Source organism: Thunnus albacares, chromosome 1 (genome assembly GCF_914725855.1).
Source record: "Thunnus albacares chromosome 1, fThuAlb1.1, whole genome shotgun sequence".
Taxonomy (NCBI): Eukaryota; Metazoa; Chordata; class Actinopteri; order Scombriformes; family Scombridae; genus Thunnus; species Thunnus albacares.
This window is the reverse complement of record NC_058106.1, coordinates 2,788,027-2,811,552: the sequence shown is the minus strand read 5'-3', so window position 1 is coordinate 2,811,552 and position 23,526 is coordinate 2,788,027. Positions and strand designations below refer to the sequence as shown.

At 38.9% G+C, this 23,526-nt stretch overlaps 1 long non-coding RNA gene across 1 annotated transcript; it reads right to left on the bottom strand.

Annotated features, from left to right (window-relative positions):
• Positions 1 to 19,343: 19,343 nt before the first annotated feature.
• On the bottom strand, positions 19,344 to 20,505 carry LOC122988825. The gene is made up of 3 exons (XR_006404895.1): positions 20,251 to 20,505; positions 19,730 to 19,879; positions 19,344 to 19,513 (listed from the first exon to the last, which is right to left on the bottom strand). It is a non-coding gene; the product is annotated as an uncharacterized LOC122988825 (long non-coding RNA).
• Between the last annotated feature and the right edge of the window lie 3,021 nt (positions 20,506 to 23,526).

Sequence of the window (23,526 nt, the reverse complement as noted above, 5' to 3'; positions counted from 1 at the left end):
GCAGAACACAGAACATTAATTACTGTCAGTTTATGACTGATCTGGTGTTAATGAAGTTGCTGCTGCTGTGCCACGTGTGTAAATGTGTACATCACTCTAAATTTAAAGACGCCCTTATCATTATAAACACTGGAGACAGGTGCAGAAACCGCTCCACTCACTGTAAAAATAACTTTACTGATCTTATAATACATCCACAGCCTGTATGCATTTGTAATGTGCAGCACCATATTTCTCCCCCTCCCTCCGACACTCCACATTAAGTTCTACTCTGTTACATTAAAATACCAGTTTTGAGGAGCAGAAATATGCAGGGCTATGCTCAATACATTTAGGGCTGAAGCAGTAGCAGCCCACAGCTACAGGACGGAGCCAAAGCTTTGACACTGCGCTCACAGCTGCTTTTCACTGTTAATGACCATGAACATAAATGAGACACATCAGGTTTTCTGTGAATGATACACATCCAGTGTGTTTTTGAGTGAGTTTAATTCTGAATATTGAGGTGAACGAATCAGCTTTCTTTCAGCTTCTGGGGGAATCTGATGTCTAGTCAATTACAAATACTGGAGGGAGGACAAATTTCCATGTTTCATATATTGAGGTCTAAACTGTGTTGACGGATGGCTGGTTTGAATATCATAACATTATGAAATTAAGACTATACTGTACAGGCAGAAAATATAACAGAGTGCAGTGACCAAACAGTTTCACGGTGTTTCCCCCCGTCGCGTCTGCTTTTGTATTGACTAAAACAGAGAGATGGTCAGACACTGTAGCTGGACTGCTCACATGTGCCACCTGGTGGATCTTGGTGCACACTGCAGCTACTCCTGGATAACACCATTCACTACCGCCGCGATATTACCGCGGTATTATTTTGAGACACTTTTATGTGATAATGCACTTGAAATAAATGTTAACTTGTGTACTTTTCTTTGCTTTTTTGATAATTTTTGAATGTATTTACTATTTTCTGGATTTACTACTCAGCGATTGCTGTCTGCAGACCAAATTGCCCCCTGGGAATATTAAAACTTCTCTACCCAATTCTACTCCTAGCACAGACATGAGACAGATATCAATCTTTTCATCTCACTCTTGAAAAGAAGGTAAGTAAGCAGATTTCCCAAAATGGTGTTCCTCAGCCTTGGCATTGATTCTACAAGTCTCTGATCTCTTCTGGAGGGATGAACACCATTCTTCCAAAAGATGTTCCCTCATTTGGTGTTTTGATGATGGTGGTGGAGAGCGCTGTCTTGGTCCAAAATCTCCAATAGGTGTTCAATTGGGTTGAGATCTGGTGACTGTGAAGGCCATAGCATATGATTCACATCATTTTCATACTCATCAAAGCATTCAGTGAGCCCTCGTGCCCTGTGAATTGGGGCAATGTCATCCTGGAAGAGACCACTCCCATCAGGATAGAAGTGTTTCATCATAGGATAAAGATGATCACTGAGAACAACTTTGTATTGATTAGCAGTGACTCTTCCCTCTAAGGGGACAAGTAGACCCAAACCATGCCAGCAAAATGCTCCCCAAAGCATAACAGAGCCACCAGATCCCCTCACTGTAGGGGTCAAGCATTCAGACCTGTACCGGTTTTTCCTTTAATTTGTCACCCATCTGTATATGTTAAAGATACACTCCCTAATCCCCAAAATGCCCTCCTAGCTGATGATGATTTGGAAGTCAACACAGTTCAGCTGAGGATGAACTTTGATGTTGAGCAACAAAACTTTATGTTTTTATATCAAATTGCTTGACTCAAGTCAACCAACCAAAACTCCCACAACTCCAGATGTTCACTGTTGATCACAACAGATGACACATGAAAAGTGAAGTTTTTTGAACTTGTCAGGACCGATTGACCAACCAGCCAACAAAGTGACTTCTACTGGTCTTGCAGCCCAGCTGTCCACTGTGGTTGAGGCTGGGTCGTGTTGGGCCCAGCTGTTTCTTTTGTCTTTATTGTTGGGAGATGACAGGAAACCACAACCTCTGCAGCGCGACACCACAACACAACAATTACATCAGCCCTCCCTGGCATCTGCTGGGCACCTGGACCACAGGCCTCTCTGTTCCTCCCTCAGACCTCATGCATGACTCAAGATGCAGTCACTCCCACTCTGTTAGCCCACACCAGGAGAGATCCACATTAAACACCACATAGACACACATGAAGCTTGTATTTGTATCAGGATGACTCAATTGCCACATTATTTTGTTTAATAGCTTTGGTTTTCTTTTTTTCATTTTGTGTTTTTGACAGTGAACATTAATCATTTCAGACCAAAGAAAGTGTGACACCTCCAGCACATCCTGAACTGTTTTTAGACAAACTGAAACCAGGAACAGTCTCCTGTCATTGATCCATCCTGACTGGCACAATGAATCCCATCTGGCACTGCAAAGCCATAAAACAAAACTCTCAAACTAAGAGAAAGGAAGATGATTCCCATAACGATTCCATTAAAAAGGTGCAGTTCACATTTTCACATCAGCATATCAGAGAAGGAACATATTTCAGTTACTCAAATCAGACTGACAGCACAGTATCTACAACAGAGAGTGCACAGTACATCACTATAAGGAACAGTAAGCTTGACTCACTGTAAAAAGGACCAATACTGCTGTTTCCCAAAACACTGTACAAAAGCACTGTATTGACCTGACATGAATGAAACAATTAAATACAAATGCACAGGCTGGTGGTGCGTAATTGAAAGCAGTGAATAACCAATGGGTCACAAAATGGGTAATTACTTCAGACAAAACCACCACTAAATGATAAATGCTATAACATATCCCCCAGCACTAAGATTATGACAAAATACATTTTGAATTTGAAAATAAAAATAAAAGTTGGGAGAAATAGGGGAAATTTTAACATTAAAAAGCAATTTGAAAATGAATTCAATCTGGAAAAGGAAGGCTCTGCACATTTGGACCTAAAGCAATCATTTAATCAAAATGGGATTTTGGAGCTTATAACAACATCAAATAGAGCACAGTGTTGTTTTTTCATGCAAGTGCACATTGGAAATGTAGCTCACTTGTAGTTGCCAAGGTCCAAATACACATGACACTCCACAGATACAACATATTGTCAAAACTGCGGAAAGATCATCAGAGGAAGTAATCAGGAAATCAACATAATGGCCATATAAAGAAATCAAAGAGAAGGAGATTTATTTTGCACACACATCAGAAAAAAACATCGAAAATTGCAGTGCCCACAACCCTCAAAACACATCAGTAGTCATCATTTAAACCCACAGGAGGAAGATAATCTAATGTGTGTGTCCAGTACACTTCTGTTCCAGAAACAGTGTGGGAAACTTCAAAAACAGAATCATTCAGTTCAGCATATCTGAACTTTCATGTTCACTGATCCTGTTTTACACTGCTTTTGCTGTAAGACCCCATTTACATTTAGAGACATGCATCTCCGTTGGCCAGATCACAAATTTTATAGCACCTGTCTTGAGTTTCTTGGGCAACATGAAAAACATAGTAGACCCTCCTCTAGTCCAGAGGGTGGTGTTAATGCACCTGAAGATGTTTGGTAACGGCCAGGAAATCACAGAAGAAGAATAACTTGTGCACTTATAGTAGTTTAGTAACAGATGTTTCCACCACCCCCCAGTCAGCTACTTCCCCTGCTCCACTGACCAGGCCTGCCTCCGGCTGGGGCCTTTCTGTGTGGAGTTTGCATGTTCTCGCTGATCCTGCATGGCTTCTCTCCGGCTTCCTCCCACGGACCAAAAACATGCAGGTTAGGTCATCTGGTGACTCTAAATCGCCTGTAGGTGTGAATGGTTGTCTGTCTCTATACTATATGTTAGCCCTTTGATTGACTGGTGATCTGTCCAAGGTGTACCCAACCTCTCGCCCAATGTCAGCTGAGATCAGCTCCAGCTCCCCTGCAACCCTCTAGAGGATGAGCAGTAAAGAAAATGGATGGATGGATGGATGAAAACACTTGGAAGTAGTAGTCAACACATCACATGCCTCTATCACTGCCATGTTTTGGTGAAAATGTGATTTAGAATACTGATTTCACATCAGTTTAATGGCCACTCAGCACTGTTTGTTCAACATCCATTAGGGCTGCCCTCTTATCACTGTACTATCAGGCACTTATGTCTAAAACAAGTGGGTAGCTCTGGGTCTGAAAAGTGAAGCCAATACGGAAGTAACTTAAACCTGCATTCACTCTAATGGCCAGCAGGGGTCGACTCCACTGGCTCCAAATAGAAGTCTGATTGTATGGAAGTCTATGAGAAAATGACCCTACTTCTCACTTGATTTACCTCAGTAAACACTTTCCTAATGAGTTTATGGTCTCAATCTCTAGTTTAGTCACCATCAATACAGCATGATGGTCCAATTGAGCAAAATAGCTGATAAAGCAGGGTATGCTTTAGAGTGTGGCTACCTTGTGATTGACAAGTCGTTACCACGGCAACAACATTGGTTACTACAATCGATAGTTGTATGTAACATGGATTCACTCTGACCAATAGAATGGCCCTGTCATAGCAGGTTTTTAGGTCAAAGTCAGTTCCACTTTGATTTGTATGACTTCAGTGGGTCACTTCAGTATGAATTTAGGTTTAGTGTGTTTTCCATAATAATGGTTATTTAACAAAAACAAATGTGAACACCATATAAATTGCTGCAATTTAATGCACCAGCCCCTTATACTCTGAGAGACCCATTACTTTACGATGGAGAATGTTGTATTTGCGTAGTTACTAAAGGGGAAAAAGGCAGGTCCTTTACTGCCTGATTTTTGATTGAACTGATCTTACTGTTAGGGTGTATGTAGCTCCAACAAGCTCCAGCAATCTGAAGATAAGGCAGCTAGTATGTACCCTGAGAGGCAAAACAAGTCCATGTGGCTCTCATTTCTTCTCATAATTTTGCCACATTATATTACACCAGGATTTTTATTAACTGTCTGCTTCTGCTCATGTTCACAAGCACCCACGTTGACTGTCAGCGTCAGGGGCAGAGTGAGAATAAAAATTGGCCCAGGACATTTGACTTGGACCCGCCCTCCTAAATCCACCTGGAGATTCACCCCCCCTCCCCCTGTCCCTCCCCCCTCTTTCTCTCTCTCTCAACCCAACCGGTCAAGACAGATGGCCGCCCACTTAGAGCCGAGTTCTGCTTGAGGTTTCTACCCATTAAAGGGGAGTTTTTCCTTACCGCCGTCACCAAGTGCTGCTCATGGGGGAATTGTTGGGTCTCTGTAATTTAAAGAGTACAGTCTAGACCTGCTCTATGTGAAAAGTGCCCTGAGATGACTTTTGTTGTGATTTTGCACTATATAAATAAAAATTGATTGATTGATTGATTGATTGATGATCATGTGTAAAACACTGAATGAAATAACTATACAATGTTATATAATAATAATACAATCATTTAATTTTGTAATGTTATGATTATTATTTACACACTGTGATCAGATTCTATGGTGATTTCATAACTGTAGTTTGTGAAGTTGTGAGGTGGACAAAATATCAGAGACATCATTTATAATAGTCCACACACAAACCACTAAAATAGTATCAAGAAACACTGAACATTGATGACTAAGTTAATTGGTATTTATCACAGTTCCACTTGCATTCTATTATACTATTTATATTTTTTTCTTTACACTGTCTCTCTACTTAACTAACTCCAAGTAAATACCACACATATTTGAATTTATATGGTATTGCGTTTCCTCCTTCACTGACTCTGTAATTCTATAATGAAGTTATGTATGGTCTCAGCTAATGAGATAGAAAAAATAAATTGATTAATTAGTATTTCTGATGAAACCAGAGCAGAAAACAAAGCTACATAACATTAACTAACTAAATTCAGACTAGTTTCCTGTTGTCTTCTGCCTACTGCTGATGCAGTAAAACCTTGACAGGTATTTTCACTGCACTTGCTGGGAGCCGTGGTCTTGAATCACTCCGCTGCTCTGGTCCTCCTCATGTCGACTACAGGGCTGTAGACGACATGAGGAGACTGAGACGCACGAATTTCTGTGTTGTGAAATGTAGGACATTTTTGAAATGGGACTTTGTAGAGAGGAAATAGTTTTACAATCAGCAGGCACTCTAATATGGCCACGTGCTAATACCAGACAATGTGTACATTCCATGATTGTAATGGATGACACAGGTGCTTTCGTTACTGTTCACCTTAAGGGACCTGGCTCTGCTGGGCTGAATGTGAACAGCATTCTTTATCTGAGTTAAATAAGGTAACTGTCTCATTCTCAATGGAGAACTTTCAGACACACTCCTTGGTTTCTAAGACAGACATACACACACACCATATTTTATTTCTTTTACCTCAGCTGTGTGTGTTGAAATTGATTAGGCGTAGCTGCAGAGAGAGCACAGACTCCTGAGAGTGTCTGCAAGTTTCAACCAGACACTACTACTTTGGAACAAACCATCCAACAAAACTCTGATTCAGTGAATGGAAACCTGTGGAGTTGAACAGGTCAGCCCCATGCCTGAGGAGGAACTATTTCTCAGTAAGGAAGAATGATGGAGGCCTATGAATACAGTGATGCATGCTGTATTTAGGCATCAATAAAACAATTTGTATTTTGTATTATTATTTTGTTTGTTACTATGCTGTTATATGTTTTAACTGTGACCTGCCGAAGGGACTGCAGATGAAAATTAGCTATAAGCTAACTCTGGTGCATCAGTCAAAGGGTAACATTTATGTTTAACAATGTACATGGTCCCAATAAATAAATAAATAAATAAACTCTGATTGGAGCTAGAAATACATGACACTCAGCAAACTTTATCTTTATCCAGCAGAGCCCTGCCCATAACACAAAATGACTGTAAGTTAGACAGCAATTTGTTTCATTCTGCTACATCTACATCTAAAACGAAATATAAAAAAAAATGATGCATAAACCCCTAATTGGGACATTCAACACTGAGTGTCTCCTTTCACTTCTTAAAGACCTCTCTGACGTGAAAGACCTGTACAGGTATAGAAAGGGGGCAGGTGAGATGAATCCAGAACATTTTGTAATTGTGTGGGGCAATGTGGCGTTTCACCCTGGTTGGTTGCATTAATGCATTTTAGATGTGAGATTAAATGTGCTGAGCTGCATTTTGGTTAAGAGAGCTGTGTGAACAGTTTTGAGACAGTGAACTCAGTATAGAGAAATGTGCGTTAACAAGTGTAAAAAAAAGAAATGTCATAAACTGACAACTGAGAGTAGATTAAATATTCTGGTTATCTGAGGATTTTATATATTTTTATTCAGAGACCTGCATGTTTGGTTACAAAGTATCGGCTCTTCTCTTAAGCCCTAAGCTGTCTATAACACACAGTATTTATTTGAGCATGTAGACATATACTGTATCTACGTTAACATTATGCAATGCAGTCAAGCTCTGGGTATAGCTCTGTAAATTGACTTTGTGTTTAATATTTTATATAACAGTATTTTTGTTGAGTTTAAAGGTTTAATATTTATCTTGGATACAGTTGTTTGACAAAAAATTCTTAGCACAAAGTCCACTTATAGGAAAGTTTTCTGAAGCTTTCAGTTATGTCTTTTGGCATTCATCAGAAAATGGAGTTTGCTCAGTTGTCATGGAGATAGTGCCGTTCTTCAGATACAGCGGATGCTGTCTGTTTCTGTTCATTTAGTCTCTTGTCCAGGTCCCAAATCAGGGTGAGATTCCCATCATCCACATACCTGTTGGCCCTGCCTGCTACTCCCTCAGTCTGTCCTCCCCTTCACCGACAAGATGTTTTGCACTGTGTGATCTTATGGTGTATTTTCAGTGGGTTTTGTTTGTTTGTTTGTTATCATGTGAATGTACGAACACAGATGCTGACTGCTGTGTTAACCGCTCAGTAGAGTAACCGTGGCTTCTTCTACGACACTGACATCATGCACACCTACAGTGTCCCTAAATCCCTACATTTGATCCTAGATCTGTGTTTTATATCTCAACAGTTCAGTTGCAAAATATCAACAAAGAGGTGAGAGGACATTTGGGGTGAATTGATGCTGTAACACAATCAGGAGTGTATATTTTAATTCCTAATAACAGGGTATCAAAAGTAATTTGATAATTTGTTTAAATAGGCCATGTGACAGGTTAATGTTCTCACTGTATTTGTTTTGTCTGTCATAAGCAAGGACTTTGTGTGTGTGTGTGTGTGTGTGTGTGTGTGTGTGTGTGTGTGTGTGTGTGTGTGTGTGTGCTCCAGCTGCCTGGCACCGGCCTGCTAATGACTGGTTTTGACTGAGGCAGGCATGCCTCTGAGGGTCAGGCTTTCCAGCCATCAGTATTTCCAGTGATCAGACCCAAATGTCAGCCACATTCTGCTCTGACATGAACTTGATGACTCCATAACTCAAAGTTATGTGTGGAGAAGTCTGATGAATGGAGCCAAGTGATGGAGAGAGGGACACAGAGTCAGAGAGACAGACAAACAGGTTGAGAAGCAAAGTCAGAGAGTCTGACAACCAAACAGTCGTGGTATTCTTCCCAGTGATAGTGGTATCTGATGTCAATCATGCACAAACATTCATAAATCCACTTAGGAATCATAGAAAAGAAACGCTTCCTCAGATCTTAACTTCAGATATTGCATCATAATCATAAAGTGTTTTATCCTATATGGAAAGTAATCCAGGTAACAGTTGTCCGTGGATCCATGGTTACAGTTCAAACAGGAACTGCTGTTGTTAAAGGGGAAGTCTACCAATTTTACACATTAAAATGTGTTTACTTGTCGTGGGGAGGACAAGTCAGTTGTATAATGTCACCTGTGTCTCTGGAGGAGCTTTGTCAAGACAAAACTTTTTTTATTTTGCACTTTCAATGACAGAACTATGTCTCACAATGTCCCATCAACATGGCTCATACATCACTTGAACACTGACACACTCTTTTGTACATTTATATACGAATATCTGTTGTGTGTGAAATCAGGCAAAAACATAATTTTTGCACATTTTCCGCAATTAAACTGCTGCTCATTTGGAACTCCACTAGAGTACCTTTGCATTATTCACAGTTAAACAAAACTCCTTGACCCTTTATCCAGCCCCTCAGTTCAGCCTCTCTCTGAAACAGGCTGTTTTGGATTCCCCTCCCCTTTGCCCCCCTTCCTAAAAGCCTACTCTGTTCTGATTGGCCAGCTTCAGGAGCCTTCCCATGAGATATAGTAGTTGGATTTTGCTTATTGTGCTCATTCAAAATATAAACTACTCAAATACATCCGTCCTTGTTGGAGTTGAAATCCATATGCTGAATATGCAAGTGGACACCACGAACATCCACAGCAACAAAGATCATAGCAGGACATCTCTGTTTGGTAAATATTATGCTCATTACCTGCTTATTGTGTGGCATCTTAACACTGTTAAGGTCTCAGTACTTTTGTATCTTCTGACAAAATCTTTGTGTTTTGAAATTCAGCTTTTCTCTGGGTTCCTGTTTGTACTTTAAGATAATCAGCCTTATTGTGTTGTTTGCTGATCGCTTTCAGCTGTTTCAGTGTCATGTTAAGTCGCTGCTGATGAAAACCCAACATTTCCTGCTTCAAAGTAAAAGCTTTTAAATGACTTAATAATGGGAGACGTTTATTGTGAAGAATTTACAGGGAATGTAATGTGTTTATCCACCGTTTCAGTGGAGCTTCATTAGCAGCACTGTTCTTCCATTAAAAGTGATCGACACAACAAGATCTGGAGATATTTGTAGCTCTTTGTTCAGCAGATCAGTTAGAAATAATGCAGGGAGGAAGAGTACACACAGAAAGAGTCACAGAAATGCCATAATGTTAGCAGAGCGGAGCAGTGAACTCAAACGAGAGCAGCTGACACACACGCTGCTATGACCATATAAAGAAATCTGTCACAAGTTGATGTCAGCTCGGTTTGAAAGTAGAAAAAAATATTGGAAACAGAGTATTCAGAGCAGTCTGAAGCCGGTGCTTTCTGCTCACAGGGATTACTTCTACATATGTTTACCTCATTATTTGAAACTTTGGCCACATTTAATATGAACATCCAACATCGTAACATTATAGGTATGACAGAAAATAAGGAAAGCGTAATAGGTCCCCTTTAAAATGTCAGAATAAAGTGACATGCCCATCACAGAGCCCAAGATGACATATTAAAATTGTATTTATTGTCCAAAAACAGTAAGATGATATTCATACAAATATTTACTCAAATATGTGTGTGTGTGTGTGTGTGTGTGTGTGTGTGTAGGTATGCATACAAACCCAGATAAGACTGATGTGGTCTGTAATTCTGCCTCCAATATTGGTATGATTAGTAGTATTGATCCGTGCTACACAGTGGGAAAATTTTAGCCTGAAATGATTCTAATCCCAAATTATGATCAGATTGCAAAAGAGTGAATATATTTTAATACTTCTCATTTATGCAATACAGTGATTTAGTTGTATTGAGCTGTGATGGTTTCATTGTGTCAGATGCAATCCAAATCCATTGTACTGGAATTTTTGGCAGAAGATGGTGAAATTAAAAATATATTACAATATTTATTAGTAATTATTTCTGCACAAAATGACTTAATTAGCAGCAGCTATAAAAACTGCAATAAAATGTTACAGTTTTTTGTTATTTTGCAGTCATATTCTAATATGTATGTTTCAGCAATACTAAAATTGTCTTTTTTTTTTAGTAACATTTTCAGGCACACTAACTTGCAACAAAAACTTAAAGAAAACCAAATATGTAAGTAACACAAATGAACTTTCTTAACTCAAGGTGCCAACACCACAGTTTAGCACCTTGAACTGTACTCATGGAAGAACATCCATATGTTATATGCTGTTTAGATAACATCACATTTGCTTCCTCTGTTTTGGACTCTGGCTCTCTGTTCCCTCACAGGTCAGTACAGTCTTGACAGTTTGCTTTTCCTCAACCACAGGAATTTGTGTGTGTCCATTGAAATTCCATTGAGATTAATTTATTTTGCTGCCAAATATGACAAATATGTTTTATATGCTGGTGTGACCGGGCCTTTGTGCAGCAATTGGCACAATTAGTGTAGAAGTGTCAAAGTTTGTAGGACTTGAACTTGGTTATGGAGTGAGTGTTGAAACTCAAAAATATTCTTCACAAAACTACTTCTGTGTCTTTTCTTGTATACAACTGCGTACAACAACACCATAAATGATTTTGAGCAGACTGATCAAAGGGTGCACCGTTATCATGATTCATGTCATCAAGACAACAAAGACATGCAAAAGGCACAGAGAACTTGGACAGACATCAGGGAGGCAGTGGGATGCAGCTGGCAGGAGGCTTTAATGGCAGGCATATCACCTTCAAGTGTGGCCATTGGGAGCAGTTAGAAACACTTTTGCCTTTAGACATGTTTAGGTGACATGCTGATTTAGTTTGTTTAAAGCATACTGAGACCTTTACACCAGGCAGCTAGCTGCTAGTGTGGCTAAAAATAAAGCAACTAAGCCCTAATACAAACAGACCATATCATACTTCTGAGTCTGACAACAGATGAGAAATGACAACAACATCTAAATTCTATTTGTGATCCAATGCTGTAATCAGGAACTGGGAGTTGTTTTCTCTCTCAGTCGTGGAGAGGCAGCATGCTCATTAGCTGGCAGCTCAACCTGTGGTACCATATTCAATCCTGACGGCAGGATATACCAATTAGTTTACCCAGCAGGAAACAGCCCTCCTGCTGTCAGAATGAACAGCAACTATAGGTTATCTTTATATGTTTCTGTTTGCCTAGTCTGTCTTTCTTTTCTCATGTCTCTATTTTTGTAACGATGTGCTCCCCTTGTCCGTCTGTTTCACACTGTGATTAAATGTATGCAGATAGTTCAGTTAAAGTAAAATAAAGCAGATAAAACAATACTTAAACTATCGCAACTGTCAATAAATTACAATAGATTTAACTTGAACAGACCTGGATTTGGGGTGTCCTGTGGCCTACTGGGCACATATTATACAGCTGCAACATTATATCACATTATATCATTCTGGCATTTAAGCTTTATTGTATGTCACAGTTCTCTGTCCTCATCTTTCCTGTCTGTATACTGTCAACTGTCAACTGTCCAATCAAGACTAAATATAATATATATATATATATATATATATATATATATATATATATATATGTATATACATATATATTTTTTTTTTTTTTTTTTTGGGAACATTTCACTGTTTATTGAACTGTAATCATGGACTTCATTTTGAAAGCAGGAAAAATCTGTTATTTTTCCTGCTTTCACAATAGAATTTGTTGCCAGTCATTTTTTATGTAATTTCATCTGATTTCATTTCACACCATTTATCCCATTTTATTTCATAATGCAATTTTTCATAGAAAAGTCTTTGTCTCTCACTCCAGTCATGTGATTTGCTGCTGCTTTGGTCTGACAAGAAATAGGATGAAATTAAATTTCATGATAATGAGTTTTTAAAAATTAATTAGATTATTTTAACATTCAATGGTTTTATTATATATTTTCCTGTATTTATCCATGAGATACTTTGATTGATAATTTCTTATCTATTTATTTTATTTTGAACACTTTAAGTCTCCATACTCAGCTACACATCATGTATATCTAGTGGCCCAAATATAAGATGATCAAGGACTACACAATTATGTGATCGCGACATCAGATATTCTTTTTGGATGGAGAGAGTACCACTGTAACAGTTGCTCATACAGAGAGTGTTGCATTATGGGTTGTTTGTAGCCTTAAAAGATAGGCTCACAACTTTTCAAGTATGTCTTAAAACAACATTGTATGTCCATAAAGCTTGTTACCTTGCCAAGCAGCTGGATTCACAAGATCACAAGATCACGTGGGAATCCATCTTGTCAGGCTTCAAGTTATGCACTAGTGTCTGAACCACCGGTGGTTTGGACCAATCAGCATCCTATGAGGATTCTCATGTGATCTTGTGATCTTGTGATCTTGTGAATCCAGCTGCCCTGCAAGGTAAGACGGTCATAGACAGATGGTTCATCCAATCACCTGCCAAGTATTTTTTGAAAGTGCCTGTCCTTTTCCAAACACTTTCCAAGGACGACTTCTCAGATGGTTCTGTGTAACAAACCATCTGGCGCGTCAGGTTATAAAGCTTGTGTACTGATGAAACACTTAAATATACCAATGGGTCCATTGGGAGCAGCATATTTTGGGCCAGATGGCAGAGGCTCATAGGTGCCTTCTTCATGGGTGCTGTCCTCACCATCCTTGTCTCCAGTTTCAACCGACACATCTAACACATATAACAGCATTGAATTGCTTTCTGCTACACTCATACCCAAATTATAAAACTTTTCGTCTATCAGCTAATTCATTTATTTCTTTGTTTTGCAAGTAATGCAATGGTATAATAGCACAAGCATACATAGGTTACAGTTCAATCAAAATTGTGAAACCTGCACTATGTAACTTTTTCATGGAAAAATATTGCTTCTTTAGTCTAGTCTAAGCTATTGCAGCTATTCTTTATCAACATTTATCAATATAATTTCATTGAAGTTAAATACTCAACATACATTTAAATGTTCACCAAATTTAAACTTGCTGATGCCCAAACTGATTGAAATTGTGCAACAATGTTCATAGTTTGGCCATGTGCCAGACTCAGATGAGATAACATTAGATATCAGGCTGAAGTACCTCTTTAGCTAACACATAGACATATTCACATTGACGTCAGATATCCTTCCAGGCTATCTGTTAGATATGAGTTTGTAGCAGACCGTCCCAGGTTGTAGTCTTGGTTGTATACATTACACATTGTACCCTAATACAGTGGTTCTCGATCTTTTTGGGCCCAAAAGTCAAACCAGACTCACAGGGCACACAAAGTTATGTTAATCAATTATGCAGATTGTCTCAAATATTATGATTCCTTCCTTGTATCACAAAATAGATGGAGTCATTCATAAGATTTTGCTAGCAGCTTGTTATACACGTCCTGACATTTGATGTGCAGCTAAATAATTATTCCCCCTCCTGTTATCAAAACTGACATGAGAACATGGATGTATTGTTTGGTTTAATTTATGTTCCATCAATAGCAAAACAATTCTCCCTTTAAAGGCAAAGCGGCACAGTGTATCAGTAGAAATAAACATGCTGGCCAAAAACCCGCCCTACAGCGAGGTGGAATCCAATGACGTGGCAGAAATTTTTGGGTGGCATCTGGGGTGGCAAATCAGATTGTAGGGGTGGCACTGGCCATTCCTGCCACCCCTTTAAAACTGTTCATGATATCAAGTGGATATCTGTCACATTTACAGTCTGTTTAGCATCCAGTTCCCTCTTTGTGTTTCCTCAGACAGTGTTTGAGTTGCAGTGGAAGTATAGTAACAAAAAGAGGGACTTTGGCACTAAAAAAACTGTAACATTGAAAGATATCTACCTGATTAGACTGATGATGACGGAAGCTTCATATTAGCTTCAGATAAACTTTTAAATACATTTTTGCACAGAAGGAGGACTGTGGATTTTGTCCCCCATCACTTACATTGTAAGTGCATTATGAAAGGATCTTCTAATGGTCAGTATGAACAGGAGGAATGATTACAACAAGAAAAACATGTTTCAGTGTTTATTTGGTCAGTCAGCTCGTGTTTGTGAGCTCAGTTTAACCTGCAGGAGTTTCTAAAAGCTCTTGTGACGTGTTTTTCTGTCACAAAGAAAATTAATTAACAACAAGTGAAAATGACATCTTTACTGCAGAAACACAGCGAGGACTGAATCATCTGTCAAACAGCCGAGAATTAGCGCTGTCATAGATGATGAGGAGCTCAAACAGACAAACAGACCGGAGGGAGTATGAGTGTGTGACTGATAGACAAGATATATTAATGTAGGATTTACATTCTGCTTTAATGGAGGTATTTCACTTTTATGAGAGGAAGGCTTCAAGGATGAGGACTCTCTTCTTCAGGGAAACTTTCCCATACGGAAAGTGAAACTGTGTTGCAACTTCAAAAAGCTTTTTCAAAAAATCAGTGTTGAAAAGTGGGATGGAGGTCATCTTACATTTAGGCTAATATGGTACATTTTAACGTTAAACATTAACATTTTGCAAACTGTTTTCAAATGTATTCTGTACGGTTTTAGACCTCTGAGTGTAATTTTCCTACCTAACCAGCCCTCCATTTATTTCCATTCATTTCTGTTTGATATGAAAATGAACAAGCAAACTCTTGAGACTTGCTACTTGTATAAACCATCAGAATGAATCTGCATGAATATTGGTCTGTGTTGCAATATTGTTGCATGGTTATTCAGTTTAAATGCAGATTGATTTTAACAGTCTGCACCGTGTCTATAACAATCATGAGAGTGTAAAAACGTATGCAGACTTGACATTTACTGTGGGAAATTACACAACTTCAATGAGTTTTAGGAGTTTGCTAACAGATGGCAACACTGTATGGAAATTAATAAAAAGCAATGGCTACTTGAGTGGTAAACACAACAACCCTGCAGCATAGTTTACAGAACAGTTAGCTGTGATTGAAAGTAAATTGTGTGTGTCAGCAAAGAGCTTGTTGATGTATGGGAACTCAACAGTGAACTATTAACTTTTAAAACTGGGCACTATTAGGCGCAATCACTGAACAAGAGATGTATCTTTAACACAGAGGAGCAGGGATAATGAGACACATGATTGCAGGTTCTGTTCTCATGAAATGATGCCTGAACTGACACAGTCTACCAACACATTGGTGTATTTCTCTAGTGTGCTGCTTGCCACATTCACTTCACTGAGTTGATTGTACTGCAGCAGTGCTCTGAACAAAGAGGTGACCTTCGATTAGAGAAAGAGCAAAGTTCTCTTCTGAGGAGTATCAATAATGATGGAGATCCTCCCACCTCTCCCACCCATCCCCCTCACTCCCTAGGATTGTGTGTGTGTGTGTGTGTGTGTGTGTGTGTGTGTGTGTGTGTGTGTGCGCGCGCGCGCGTACGCATATCATCCTTCTTCAGTTTCAATGGGAAGGTTCCACTTTCCCACTGGTCAGGGGCTGAGGCTCACAGATCCTTGGGGGGGTCAAAGGTCATTTGGACCTATAGTGTGACATTGTGGCAGCTTAGAGAGGTCAAGAGAGGTCAGTGGCAGGAGGAGAGGACACTGGCATGACAAAAGAATTGTCGATATAAATAGAAAAGCACATTATGAAAGAGAAAAGGGTTGAAACAAAGAGTTTAGGACAAGAGTGAAGGAATCCAGAGACACGTCCCTTCAACGCCAATCACATTTTAGCTTCTTTGCACGACTGACTGAACACATTGGAGGATAAATGTTGACAAGTATTCAGTGTTTCCCTCAGTATCCTGTTGTTGTCGGGGGGGAAACCTGTGAAACAGCATTTAGAATATGGGACACAAAGAACATTATTGGTAGTATTACTACTGCTTTAGTCTGGATAGATGTGTGATTAGCAACTACAGACCTTCATCAAACCCTCTCCTCAGTCCTCCACCAGTTTACTAAGTAACTTTTTCTCAAATGTTTATTTTGACAATATTTAAGATGGATTTTGCTCCCACCACAGTACCTTAAGGTTCTGAATGATGTTTGCCTAGAAACTGATTCAGGCAAAATTTCAGTCCAAGTCCTGTATTTATCAAACTGCTAAAAGGACAATTTTGGACTTAAGAATAAAAACTATTCATCAAACTTGCTTTGACTTCAGAATGCTGTTAAATGTCAGAGAGCTACAGAGGTGTGTTGAGTTGTTTCAGAGTAGATCCTGGATGATTGTTCTGTTCTGTCTGATTGGACTAATATCATTGATCAATAATACATTATTGAAGCAGGATCATTAAGAAGAGTCATTTTAGCCTATTATTTGATTTAAACATTTGATAGGATGTTACACCACTTTTTCTTTTTTTATTTATATTTATCAGAAGTGCAAACAAAAAGAATAAATCTGCATTGGTTTGATTTACAATCAACTTCATTGTCAAATTCTCCTTATTATATAATTTTCTGTGACGTACATCTGACAGCAGTGTTCAATCCTTACTTTTTTTTCAAGGAGTACATGTGCTCCTAAATGAAAAAAAGGAGGAGCCCACATATAACTTTAGGAGCACACTGAAAAATGTTCAAGTAACAGTTTCTTAAAGAAAACAATTCACTACATACATATTTAAACTCTCTGTGTGTGTATGTAAATCACAATTTATGTTGTTTTTAGGGGTGCTCGATTATGGCAAAAATGATAATCATGATTATCTTGTTCAATATTGGATCACAATTATTTCATTTTTGCCAGTTGCTGATGTTGATATATACACATATTTTTTTTCCACTTGACACTTGGCTGTATTACACATACAATCATATATTGTACTAATGATCAAGAAAGACTATAGCGTGTATGAGGGAAGAACTTTAATGCTGGGCTACTGAACTCCAGTCTTCCTAAGTTCTTCCTTCATATATTGTCTTTCTTGATCATAGTATAATCTATGCTTACATGCATAATAGCCTCCTCAGCCAGCTGGTAAAAATATGTGCATATATCCGCATCGGCAATTGGCCACAGTGCGTTGGAAATATCAGCATATCGGATATTGGCAAAAACCTAATGTGGTGCATCCCAAGTTAAAAGTCTTTACGTTCCTAAAAATCATTCTCACACTGTTGAGATTTGATGTTTCGCCATGACAGAGGAAGTTGCTATAACTTTATTGTAAATGCTCCAGTCTGCACCAAACTTTAAGACCCCCCGGCCTGAACACATGTACATGACAATATTCCATCAGTGATGCAAACTGGCTGAATAGCGCCCCCTAGGAAATTTCAGTAAAGCAGCCCCAGCAGCGGGCAAAATAGTGGACAAAGGAAGTGATGTTTATCTCCTTCTTGCACTGTTTGAAAACAGCCGGGTCTGAAGACATCTACATGCCCATCAAGGAAGCCCTTCGATTGCGCCGCGGCCCGACGTGCATAAGGGCGCGAAGGCCCGTTCATTGCTGCTTACAGCTTTGATTAGTCCAAAGGACGAAGACCCAATTGTATTTCGCGAGTTTGTTTCTTTCTTTATTAATCCACCACTTCAACTCTAAATTTGACCCCCTAAACATGCTCAAAAACTCACCAAATTTGGCACGCACATCAGGTCTGGTGAAAATGCTTATTTTCGATAGCGAAAAACAGAGCTAAAGCCGTTAAAACAAAATGTAAGTCACTCACAGAAAAAACGTTTCAAATTGCTATAATCAAAGCATAAAAACCACAGTTCCTAAAGCTATAACTGACTTCATGTTAGTCAATTTCACCACAAAAATAATCATCCCGCCAGCTACTGCCGCCACTTTGACATGATGCCATTTAAGCCACTTTGCTGCAACAGTTTAAGGAGCTAATGATACACATGGCGGTAAAATGATAACGAGCCACAACTACCTTAAAACTTTGTCGCTCATAATAAAACATTAAATTCACTTACAGTGCGTTCACTAAAAGTCCACCGAAGATCCAAAGAGTGCAATCCAAAACTGTTCAAATCGCTGCTGGAATCGCTGAGAGGCTCACAACCTAGCTTGTTCGCGCTATCGCTCTCTCACCAGCTGTCACAATGTCCGAAAACAAAGCAACAAGCGGCAAACGTCACCTGACCTGTAATTATACCTTCACCTGCGCACCTTACAAAATTAAAATGAACCAATCAGGAGTGCCGACAGGTCTGCGCAAAGCAGCTGAAAGAAAAACATACCGGATACCATTGCGGAAGTTGTCAAAATAAAAGTCTTTGTGTTTCAGTGCACAATGTTTTTAAAAGGAAATATAATTGTAATGAACTACTACATTTAAAGTTAATCAATACTTTACAAATAAACAGAGTGTTAATGATTCAAGAAGTAATATGTTCAAACAAAAAAAGAGAGAAACCAATAATGACCTTGTTAGATAAAAATATATTAACAATAACATAACAATGGATATTAATAAGTAATTACTGACTCGTTACTCTGTAACATTTAAATTGCATCATTTCATTAGTGCCTTTTTACAGATGAATCTATATCATGAAAATAATCATAAAGCTATAAAGAAAACTGAATAAAATGTTTTATTTTTGAACAGAGGAGTGACTGTGTATCAATAAAACCCAAATATAGAGCGGGTACATAGTATAAATCTATTAAACTAAACCTATTAATAATAGTGGGGGGGGGGGGGGGGGGGGGGGGGGGGTTTCCTCTGCATGAAGAAGAGAATAACACAGACTTCAACAGAGGTGGCTGTTAAATTATATTTTGACTAATACACCTGATAACAGTCAATCAACAACCACAAGCAGATTTTTATTAAAATAACACACTTTGAACAATGAACACACAAAAAAAAAATCTCGAGGGGTGGAGGGTAGGGTTGTCGGGTCACTGGTGGGGCTTGGAGGTGAGGTGGCACAGGTTTCATCTGCAGACATGGTAGACAAAAATACAAAAACAATAAGTGTGACAATCCTATTTTTATGACGTCAATTCTTTGATAATGCATTCAACAATATATATATATATATATATATATATATATATTTATGCATGCAATGGCAGTCATAACATGGACAATAGCCAAACCACAACTGAACAAACAATTACTGTCTTTCATAAAACTGGCAGAAGCCCGCTCCACCTCCAGCTGTTCTCTGACTTCATTCAGTTGTTGCTGCGCAGCCCGACGGAGGCGGACCTGCCACACCGACACACTTAAAGTGCGTCCATGGACCCCGACACTCTGCTGATAGAGCTGGTCTCTTGAGACAGCTCTGTCATTGCAGGCATACTGTAAACAGATCATAACATACTGATTTGATATTCTGTGATCACATTCCAATAGTACAAATCTAAACACATTTTAATGCTAACCTTCCAATTTCCTTTTGAATGACCAATTACTTGTTAATATTAGCAAAAATAAATCATAGCAAGGTAAAAATCACACTTAAATAAAAATAGGATTGACAGGTTTTATGAATGTGTGGTTCAGTAGCTTACTACATGTTACGTACATGTAATTTGATTTATATGAGCATAACCATATTTTCATATCCATATTTTTCAAATTCCATATTTATTTTTCCAAGGTGTTTTGTCCAACTCTTTAAGAATCCCATAAATACTAACAACACAAAAACCACCACGTTTAATACTTACTGAAAGAAGCTGGCACTCCTGACGCAGCTTTTCCACCTCCGGATCATCAATATTTAAGAATTTTGATGGTGATGCCTCAGCCATCTGAGCAACAACATAAAACAAGACACAATAAATAAACTACAAACAACATAAATAAATACTTAATTAATAACCACATACTATGGAAAGACAACAAGACGGGCTGCACAAGATGAGAAAAATCTCATTTTAATTCAAAGAAAAACTAGTTGGTCGTAGAGCTACAAAAGCCTGCAGATACTCTCACTCTATTAACATAATAAGCGAAAATAATGAACAGACTCAAAACTAATAAACATATTGCCATAAAAGGTTTGATTTGCGTCGTACGGAATAAAAATATAGCATCATATGAAACAGTTTTTCTATCGTCACACGACATATTTCGTCATATTGCACAGCCCGAACTCATATATTTCCTAACACAAACAACAAGTGAAAACACATCAGAAAAGATGCTTACCTTCTCCTTGCTTAATGGGATCTGGTTGACCGCCTATTTTTTTTCACATACACTCCATGTAGACCTGCTACTCTGTCTCTGATTGACTAACGTTAAATCAAAACTTAACATGTCCACCTATCCTCATCATCTTAACGAAGTATCAATGCTACGTAAACATGACCATGAAATACGGTACTGTTTTTCAGGGACAAGGGATGGGTCCACGGTCACGAAACTTGACGAAATCTAGAATAATTAATGATCAAAAGTTATTAAAAGATTTAGTTCACGTTGAAGCGTGTGGCCGTGGCGTGGCGTTGAGTTTTGTTTCGCCATGACAGAGGATATTGCTATAACTTTAGTGTAAATGCTCCGGTCTGCCCCAAACTTTGCATGCTTGATAAGAGTCACTGCCTGAACACGTCTATATTACAATATTAAATCAGTAATGCAAAATGGCTCCATAGCGCCCCCCAAGGAAATTTCAAGGAAGCAGCCCCAGCAGCAGGCAAAACAGTGGACAAAGGAAGTGATGTTTATCTCCTTCTTGCACTGTCTGAAAACAGCCCGGGTCTGAACACATCTACGTGTGAGTGACAGAAACCCTTCGACTGCGCCGCGCCTCGACGTGCGCTGGGGTGCGAGGGCCCGATCATTGCTGCTTGCAGCTTTAATTACATATGTTGTTGCAGAATGACACACCGTTGCATAAACTATATGGATTTATTAAAAGAATGTACAATATGGCAGATGTACAGTCAATCTATATCTCTGATTGTCTATTCATTCATTTGATCAATCATGTGATAACTTGAGAGTTGCTCTTAAAAGTTACTTTTACACGTTGCTGTAAGTAGGAGTAAGTCACCTGATACATGTGTTTTATTGCTCACACTCAAGAAGTGTTTTACTATTTGGTCATTATATAGTCTATTACAGTATATAACAAAACTGAATACACCCTTGATCAGTATCACTAAAATGTTAAGTAATTACAAATAATTTCCATTTAATACAATTTTATTTGTTTGTAGATAAGACCCAAGAAGAATTGAGCCAATTCATGTGAAAAACAGAATGTTTGACTAATAATGAAAAGTCCATATTTAAGAATGAACTGCAGCAACAGTCAGCACACCTTTCATTAGAGAGATGCCATTCTTTTATTTTTTAATATTTTATTTCTGATGACAGATTGGATCCTCCTGGGCATGGATACCAGTCTTGCACAAATCTGTGGAGAGATGTTCTGTCACTCCGCACAGATAATTCTTTTCAGCTGTTTTTGGAGGGGTTTTGTTGCTCTACCTTACTCTACCTTTAAAATACTCTAAAGGTGTTCTATTGGATTCAGATCAGGGGACACACTTGGTCAGGTCATAGTTTTCACTTTTTTCTTCTTTAAAAACTCTTGTGGGATTTTTTGCAGTGTGTTTGAGATCATTGTAATGTTGGAAAATTCCTCTCCTGCCAACCTTCTTGACATTGGAGCCCCCTTTCACACATGCACTGCAACCCTGAAGTTATCTGAACATTACCTGGAGGAGCTGTATGTGTGAAAGAAAATGTCTGAATCAGTTGGACTGGACATTAAACAGACTTTACCCTGCCAGCTCCCTAGTACAAAGTCTGTCTAATGTCCGATTGAGCCCATGTGTGAATACAGCAGTGAACCTCCAGAGAATTCACAGTGAGCGGGCTACAACTGCTCACTGCCATAAGTGCAACAGTAAGGGAGATGGTACAAGCACTTTATCAAACCACTGTTGAACAAGCAGAACATAAACTTAAATAGTGTCTTTGACTTCCAGCAGTCAACTCCCCTCTCATCCACAGCTGCTATTTTACACATTCAACTGGTGCTGGATAAACACAGCAGGCCAGCTAAGCTGTATTGTTTTGACCGGGGCGAAACGCTCCAATACATAAAACAGTACATAAAAACAAAGCAAGAAAAACCAGCATAGAACAATATGAGCAGCAAGCTCAGAAACTACACTTAAGATTAAAGTGTAGAAACATCAAGTGTGCGAGGGCTAAGGTGCTGAGGTACTTATGAATAGGCCTTTATTCACTGGGGACATTTTTCTTGTGTGACTAAGAAGAAGAAAGAGAAGTATCATGTATATCCATCATCATCATGTATTTATAATATCAATAATACACTTTTGATTTCTTCCCATGGAGCTGACATGTTTAGTTTGTGTTCACTACGCTAGACTGTCTTGTGTTTTTATCACAAGGGAAAAGTAAGTTGCTTTGTCAGTTTACAACAGACAACGCTCTCTGCGGACAAAGCAACCCTTGCTCTCCTTTCATGGTCGCAGGACTGAGAGTCAGCTTTTCCTCCTTCTCTTCCCCTCTTTTGTTACTACCACACACACACACACACACACACACACACGTACATAACCACACACCTTTCCTACACAAATGACAGTTAGATAGCGTGGGACACAGCACCACTCTGCCCCTCGTTATCTACCATGAGACATGTATTTGATAACTTGAATCGGGTGAGTGCAGAGACGGCGACCAACAGTTGGCGCCATCTTGTTATTGTTTAACCGGAACGCTGTGGTCACCTCCGCCAGTTGGTTCTCATGTGACTTGACTTCCTCCCAAAGTCATGTCAGCCATCTTGAATCTTGTGCAATGTCATCCTGCCAGATCACGTCCGTCATCGTAAGGTCACGTGATGTCAGCTGGCCAGATCACATCTGCCATCTTGTCACCCATAAACACACACACTTTTGCTTAGATGTGTTTGACTATACACAGCTGCTGTTCTATGTGTGTCGTTTGATTAG